The sequence below is a fragment of the Callospermophilus lateralis genome, chromosome 6 (assembly GCF_048772815.1).
Source record: "Callospermophilus lateralis isolate mCalLat2 chromosome 6, mCalLat2.hap1, whole genome shotgun sequence".
NCBI lineage: Eukaryota > Metazoa > Chordata > Mammalia > Rodentia > Sciuridae > Callospermophilus > Callospermophilus lateralis.
The window spans coordinates 33839716-33845715 of NC_135310.1; positions in this window are offsets into that span (position 1 = coordinate 33839716).

The following is a 6000-nucleotide window of genomic DNA, read 5'->3' on the forward strand; positions in this document are numbered from 1 at the left end:
AGTTCACCCATTCGCTCCATGGGGACTACTCAGCCTCCTCCTCCACTGGCCACAGTTCTTTTCACTTCTAAGATCTGACTGTCCATTTGAGATTTCTGGTGTCCTGATTGTCGTTGTTGATTCTTTGAGGTAGTTTTGGCCTTTAAAATTAATATTTCATTTGTAAAATAATTCCAAAACACCTAGTCTTTCCTAAAATCTTATTTCTTTTTTTTTAAACTTATCACAACTTTTACAACTTCCCACAACTTTTAAGCAGCAGTTGCAGCCTAAATAATTCCCTTTATGTTTTAGTTGTATTCATCAAACTTAAATGTTTAGGTTCCCTTTGTGGTTATTAAATTGTCAGTCTAATATCTTAACTTTTTCCAGTACTTTTAATAAATCTTGTTAATTTAGTGATATACTAATGTGAATTTTAAGATTCTTAAAAAGTAGAATACCATTTAGAAACTTAGTAAACTCCTCAATTGAAAATTCATATATAAATCAATTTTTTAATAATACATCTAGGCAGAATCACAAAGCTATTGTAATAGATATTTTTGAATGTTAAATTGTTTTAAACCTTGCAAATACTAAAAATGACAAAGATTGTTTCTGGAATGAACACAAACTGCATCAACACTATGGGTTTGATTTACTTTGTTATATATTCTTATTTTTAACATTGATATGAGAAATTGTATTGATCACATGCACAAAATGCAATTCTACATATGAAGATATCCTTAGATTTGTACTTGAAGAAAACTGGTTTTGATTGACTACATACTCTTTGTACTAGAGTATTATACTGATTTTACATCATCAGATTTGTCCTTGATGTTGGTTTTCCTTTATTAAACTGAAGATTTTCTTACCTCTCATCATTGCCGAACTAGAGCAGGCTAGGTTCTCATTGAAATGTTACTTGAAACATCTTAGTGAGTTAATCACCTGGTTGCAGCCTTATGAGCTCTTTGGTTTATGCATTCCCTGCTAAAAGTAGAGTCTTGCACCAGTATTTTATATCCATTAACTTGTTCAACTGTCTCATCCCTAGTTAGCTTTTCCAGTTCTACCACCTTCACCAACAAACTCTGCAAGTTTTCCCAGTTCAAACCTGGGCTCCTTCACCATTCTACCTCTCTAATGTAAAAATCATGGAGAAGATGAATATATTGGCAAGCTTTTGTATGTCTTCTCCAAGCCATCTGAAATCACTTGATTGATGGCTTCTTTCAAGTCACTTGGACATAACTCATGGGTCATGGTTTCTACCATCTTCCTCTAGATTGGGTAGGCTTGTTGGTGCTGAGCATAAAAGGTCTTCCAAATCTGGTTCAGTTTTTAAGTAAAATCAATGCCAAACAAATGAGGGAAATAACCATCAGTAGTCTTGATCTCACCTGAGTTTCAATCATGGTCTGACATGTTTTTGACCAGGGAACACATTGTGTCTCACATAAAACTATGTTATGGAAGTAGGCAGTTTTGGAAATAATGCCCTCAGTAATTAGCAGGAATTTTCTAAATGCAGCTCCCCATTCTGCATAACAGTGAGGCTCTCTTTGAACACACAACATTTGAGACCATCAATACAATTTTGGCTCCTTGAGTCCTTGTCAATAGTGTTTTTTTCAATATTTCTTATATTGAACATAGTAGGTGCTTTCTCATAATGCCAATCTTTCTCAGAAAATATATCAACCATTTTCTTATTAGCTGTCTTTTGGTTGTCTTTTCTAAGGTGTTATTTCTTGAAAACAGTCAAATTTCTAACTTATATAGTTAAAACAAAGCATTTTCTAAATCCATAGGTTTAATCTGTTCTGGTCAGTACTTGCATTTTTGGTGTCATTTCTCCTCCTCCTCATCCTTCTCCTTCTCCTCTTCCTCCTTCTTCCCTCTTCTTTCTCCTCATTCTCCTTTGCCTTCTTCTTTTCTAATTCTATAGATCTTAGAGCTTCAAGATTTTCTATGTTTTCACTTGTACTTTGTCATTTATATCTGTAAACATGTAGTTAAGCATTCTTTAGATCCTATCCCTAGCTAAAACAGTTTGAGTTAAATTTTTTGATTAAAATAATAAAAAAGAAAACCCTAGTTTTAAAAAAATTGTTATTATTCTTTTAAAAGGCTAAAACTTACATATAAATGCCCTCAAAAGGAACTCAGACTGTGGCCACCCCAAAACCTGTGCTTTAAGTTTCAGCAGGTTGAAAGTTCACTGAGGAGTTATCTTAATGCTAAATCATGTTTTGTTAGATAAACACCATTGAAAATTTCAGTTCTTTCCTGGGCCAAGCCATTAATAGATCTACAAAGAAGATACATAAATATCGAAATGATTGTTAAATTATAAATAACAGTGGACTAGCTTCTTTAGTAAAATGATTTATACCAAAATAACCATAACAACAATGATGATAACAGTAGTTTATCTGCATAGAGGATCTTGCCAAACTCCTAGGGAACCGGCAGTAAGCACGTCTGATTTATACTTCCCAAGTCTGAGAACCCATTCCAAGTGAACCCTGCTTCAGGCTTCCGGATTCTGATATCCCCATCACTATCCTTGTATTCCAGCCATAGAAGGTAAGTGCTTCCTACAATACTAGTTGTGTTGATCTTAGAGTTATTATTTTGTTTTTACCTTCTTAGTCTTCCAGTACCTCTTAAAACAATTTCCTAAATTGATTTCTCCCTATTTAAGTAACAATTTTCTATCTTCCTGACTGCATCCTGATTAAAGCAATCGATATTTATTAAAAATATATATAAATAAACTTAAGATATCTATCTAGGAAAAAGTTTGGAAAGCACTTTGTCTTGCCAGATGAACATAAAAAGAAAACTCATGTTCCTCAAAAAACGAAAAAAAAAAAAATAGAAATACTAGGTGACCCAACTATTCCACTCCTCGGGTACACATCCAAAGGAATCAAAGTCAGCATATACTATTGACAACTGTATACCCGTATTTATCATGGCACTTTTCATAAAAATGAATCAGCCTAGATGCCCATCAGTAAATGCTGCATTTTTTAAAAGTAGCATATATACACAATGGAGTATTTCTCAGCCACAAAGAAGAATGAAATGTGTCTTTACCAGGAAAATGCATGAAACTGAAGAGCACTATGTAAAGCAAAATAAGCCAGATTCAAAAAGACAAGTATCTCATGTTTTCCTCATGAATGGAATCTAGGGAGAAAAATAAAAGAAAGTAAAAGGGGAACTATTAGGGAAGGGAACCAGGGGAAGTGGGAAAGAGGATGATAGAGGGGAATGGGGAGGAAGAGATAACCAAAGTACATTATCTACATACTTGAAAATGGCACAAAGAAACCTATTATTTTTTACAATTAATAATCACTAATAATTATAATAAAAATGGTTGAACAGAAAACTCATCAATTCTCCAATGCTCCAACCATTCCAATTCACCAAGAGAATAATTTTATGAAGAAAATTCTCCAAGGATGCAATAGTTTTTCAAGTTGACTTCTTTGTTTGTTTGTTTGTTTGTTGGTGCTGATGATTGAACCCGGGACCTCAATATGCTAAACACATGCTCTATCACACTATGCTCAACAAATTGATTTAAATACAAATAATTTGATTCTTTTTTTTTTTTTGGTAAGTACTCAAGCTTTGGTGTTCTCCAAATTATTGCATATTTAAGTGCAATGATTTTGTGGTCTTAATGAATGATAAATTAATCTCTGTAAATTATTTAAAATTTATAGCACACAACTATGACACACTAATGGAAACACTTCCCCAATGGTTGTCAAAATACCCACGGAGTGATGTAAGTTTCTACTTTTCATCTGGTTGTTTTGCAACATTTTTCTTTTTGCTTGGACCTTTATTTGGAAAGCCGTAAACTTAAGGAAACACATATTGAAGTAACATTCCTGATTTGTACATGTCAGCAAAGGGTAAAGGTATCAGGGAGTCACCTTTTCACTAGGAATTAAAGGGTTCACTGTTTGAAATCACTATTTAGCATTTGGTAATAACAGAATGAGTATTTGTTGGATTTGAACTAAATGTTTTTCTTATTCCTTTTCTCTGTTCATTTTTCATCATTTCTCACATTTGGCCTTCTGGTGAGGCTCATCCACATCACCCCTTAGAGGCAATAATAATGAGAGCACAAAAAAAGATTTGCCCTCACAAAGCCAATTCTCTGATGACTGACTGTAATTTTGTTGACAATGAAGATTGTAAAAGAACACACCTGTCAAAACCAGGATGCTTGGTAATGTCACCTCTGGGGATGTATTTTGTGCTTAAATACTGATAAGCATGCAACCTGTGGGGAGCCTCCCTCCAGCATGGGCCTGAAACTTCTCTGGAGGGAAATGTATGGGAAAGAGATCAAAGGAACACAGGTTCATTTGTCTGGTAAGAAACTGTGGCACAACAGAAAAAAAAATTGTTTAATTATTTTAACTCCAAATTACTTGATTTAACCAAACACATTCTAGTAAACTAAAAGAAAAAGTTTTTGTCATGGAAAGAAAAACATTTTTTTTTCATTTTAAAAGGAATTACATTTAAAATGTCGACCTATAAAAATAAATTAGATTTCTTACTTAAAAAGTCACTAAGATTCTAAAGTGACAATCATAGGAAGAACTGCAACAAATTGTTCTTAAATTTATTTCACAAGTGATCTCCCTTAACTAAGAAATTACTGTGCAGGGTAGACGAATTAAATTAATAGCCAATCATTACTTTTGCAGAGATAGTTGTAGAAATGGAGTGTTTGGGCTATGCAACCAGTAGAAGAAGAAAAATCATGCCAGAATGAGCTGATGTCTTGTCTCCTAATTTTTTTCCACTTACTTACAATACATTATTAACTTGTTGAAGAGTTCCTGATTTAAGGGGAATACATATACACTAATATAATTTTAGGAATTTAATACCTGAGGAAAAATCATTACTTACTCTTTTTCTCATTTCTTCAAAATTCTGCATACTTTTTTTTTTTACATTTTCAAAGTAATTATATAAATGCCTAAAAGTATATTGTTTTTGTGTTCTGGAAAAAAATTAGTAATTTCCTTAGCTTTACTATGTGATTGTGTATAGTGCTTTAATTGTTAGTCTTTTGTTGCTGATGCTTGGGGAAATATTATTGATAAAGAGGAAAAGGTTATGGGGTAAAAATGGGAGCTCATATCCCACTTGAATCAAAGTGTGAAATATGATATATCAAGAACTATGTAATGTTTCGAACAACCTACAATAAAAATTAATTTAAAAAAAAAAAAGAAAAAAAAAGAGGAAAAGGTACATCAATGTCCCTTGATGAAAGTGAGATGCCATAAAGGGCTTAACTTTATCTTATATTATTAAAAAAATTATGGTGTAGGTCCCTTTTGAAAATGTCTTCAAAAGCAAGAAATCATGACTATGTCAAGTATTAAAAGAGCAAACAAAACCCCAGCTCCATTTAGCTTCATAGCAATTTTCTTTAGCAAAGCAGTTTAACAGTAATCAGACTTGTGTTTGCTTATTTGTTTTTGTAATTCTGGCTCAGATGTCAAGATAAAATTAATATTAAGTCTTATCTTTGACTTTACCTAAACAATTCATCCATGTAATAATTTTAAAATAAATGTGTGTTCTACTTTATCTTCTTGTTTAAATCTAACACTTAGCTATTTAAATATATCCTTAATATTTTTACCTATGCAAAAAGACAGGAGAGAATACTGTTAATCTCTAGAAGTGTTGCATTCCATGTTTTTGAAAAAAAATGAAGTTCACTTGACAAATGCAGGGAGTTAAATTATATAGATACTTTCAGGAATTAGTTTTCAAAACTAAAATTTAAAACTTTAAATAACATACAATGAAGTATTGAAGACTGTTCTATCTTGTTTAGGGAATGCTATGTCTATGAATATATAGCTGCAGATTTTTATGTAATATTGTGGTGATTCTTAGCTGACTTTAAGATAATTTTTAAGAGACTTTAAAAAACAGTGGAGAAAA